At 32.5% G+C, this 2,728-nt stretch overlaps 1 protein-coding gene across 1 annotated transcript in view; it reads right to left on the bottom strand.

Moving 5' to 3' along the window:
* Nucleotides 1–2,193: 2,193 nt before the first annotated feature.
* The window catches only part of LOC113812902 (uncharacterized), a 13,683-nt gene continuing 13,148 nt past the window's right edge, over nt 2,194–2,728 (bottom strand). Inside the window, exon 8 of the mRNA XM_070137049.1 lies at nt 2,194–2,728. This exon is cut by the window's right edge and continues 75 nt beyond it. The gene's annotated coding sequence lies outside the window, so the exon portion shown is untranslated.

Genomic DNA, 2,728 nt, shown 5'->3' with positions numbered 1-2,728 from the left:
CAATTACTATACTTTTGGATGTTGATATGGGAATGATGATGTTTGCGATAATGCAAAAATGATTATAGAATATAGATTCCGCTCAGCAGATGCCCTCTGTCCAATGCACAGACTACTTATTCACTGTTAATGAAGACAGGATGCTGAGGATGATACAAACCGATTTCTCAAAGCCTGTGCTATTGAAGCCGAGCTAACTGAGGTCATATGATAATGCTGAGACAATGTGAAAAGAGAAAGAAAAGCACTTATTTATTTTATTGATTCTTTTGGTAGGTTTCACTATGTTGTATATGTATTTGTATATGTATACATAGATTATGCAACGTCTTTTACTTACTATTGCGTCGAAGACATTAATAACATTTACTTCCATCCTAAAGTTGGTTCAGTTTTCACTGAACCGAAACTTTATGCAGACGCTCTCATGGACAGGTGACACCTGTTAATTCTGTTTCATTTGTCTATCTATCTTTGTGTAGATAAAAACGCAATGATCTAAGTTTGCACAAGTAAATTTCTACACGTTTTTCTATCATATGCACTTTTTCAAGTACTCATATTCTCCAAACGTTTAGTTATATCACTGGGTAATGGATGGTGCACCTGGAATATACATTCCAGACGCGGTACGTTACCTTAATCCTGTTTGTGAATATGACTGATATTTTTTACAGTTAATACACAAGACTTGAGTGATAAATGTGAGAAGAAACTGTCTAAAAGAACTTCATTGATCTCCGATAATCTTCGGGAAATACGTTTAAAGTATACGCGGTTCGTATAGATTTTTTTTAGAGCAATGAATCTTCAATATTATAATTAGGATGATAAAGATGAGACACGATAAGAAGGGGATAGATGTCGTTCCTATTGCGGTAGTGTTCTTAATGTAAAAAAATGTGAGCTGAAACAATACGCCTTAGATTAAATATCAAGAAGGAGAGAGAGAAGAAAAAAGAAACAATGTATTTCTTTGTTTCATTACCTTTTTATGTTTTATTATTCCATTATATTCCTTATGAATCACTTTTACTCTAATATATGTTTTCCATTGTTCACGCCCTAGGACAATAAAACACCGATGTACATTACACAACTCCTTTTGTGCTTCAATACCATCACATATAGGGCCCAGTAAATACTTATCGATTAGACATTTACAAAATATCAGAATACATATAAAGCAATGCTCACAAGATTCTATAACATTCCCACAATGATATATTTTAATTAAGCGATTTACAAAAAACAGAAATTGGACACGATACCCATTTTTTTTCTTTTCGATTTGTTACGCACTCTAAAATACATCTACCATGAGTAATATGAGTCTATGAGAGAAACATGATTAAGAACAAAATTATTAGGGGGTAAACATGAGGTCATTTATAATGATAATAATTATAATAGAAAACGGTTTAAAGGATGTTAGGGGAAAACTTTCCCATTCTTATTGGCGTGATGTTAGCATTGTGATGACTTTAAAAGAAGGGTATCAAGAATAATGATGATTTGATACTTATACTGATGAGTGAAATGAGTGTAGTATAATAAATGTGTGGTGGTTATGATGAACGTTAGTAAAATGATGAACATCCTTAACAGGGTTAATGCAGATGAGAGAATACAAAGAAAGTAATACACATTTTGGGATTTAGTTGGGGATGGAAATGATGATTTAGATGATATTAGAAAAGGGAAAGGGACCTGAAAATACCATTACCTTGAGGGCTTTGAGATGATTTGTCATGATCATGAACTTTTGTGGCTGTAAAACGTAGGTAAATGAACTTAATGATGTATTGAAACTTTAGCTTGATAAATTTTTGTGGAAAAGCACATTGTCTTAAAAACGGTAGCTTATATTATCTTCTTATGATTGACTTGTAGAATCTGAAATAATGTTTACATATTTGTCCTATTCTTGTTCTAAAAAAAGATTAATTCTGTGTAATAGTAAAACGAAAATTAATATTTACGCCTTCAGTATGATGACTTAATTTTGTCAGATTTGAAAAAAAAAAAAATTCATTAAATTGCTATACCTGAAGACATCATGGAAAATCAACATGTCCAGTGCCCTTTCATTCTGTACTGGTCGCAACACCACCATGGTATTCACAGGAAATGTTTTGTAACCTAACAGTAAATGTATATTTAGTTTCCATCAATTTTACTGTATATTTTATTATTTAGTAATGAGCAAGGTAAGGAAAGGGTGTTCTTCTATGAGAAATAATATATGCAAATGAGATTCATGGAGTTTCTGATAAGCCAGAGGTGATCAACATATTTCTACAAAAAGCTCAATTGGTTTTAGTCCATAAAGATAAGAAAAAAGTATATTTTCATCTGCTACGATTTTGAAAAAATATTCTTAAAGAATTTTGTAATACATTTATCTCTAAGAACCGAAATCAGACACACACACACACACACGCACACACACACACACACACACACACGCGCGCGCGCGCGCACACACAGTCATATTTCAATCTTGAAATCCTAAGACAAAACAGCCATTATTCTTATTTTCTTTTAGTGTGGATTACGAACTTTTCTTGTTTCCAGAAAAAAATCAAAAACTTTTACAAAGTTCGTATATGCAATTATGTGCTGTGTGCGTGTTTGTATAGGTATGTACGCATAAAAATGTGTAAGTATGTGTATGTGTATGTGTGTGTGTATGTGTGTGTGTGTTTGACATCTATCGTCGATTCTC

The sequence above is a fragment of the Penaeus vannamei genome, chromosome 22 (genome assembly GCF_042767895.1).
Source record: "Penaeus vannamei isolate JL-2024 chromosome 22, ASM4276789v1, whole genome shotgun sequence".
NCBI classification, from domain to species: Eukaryota; Metazoa; Arthropoda; class Malacostraca; order Decapoda; family Penaeidae; genus Penaeus; species Penaeus vannamei.
This window is presented reverse-complemented; position numbering and strand designations above follow the sequence as displayed.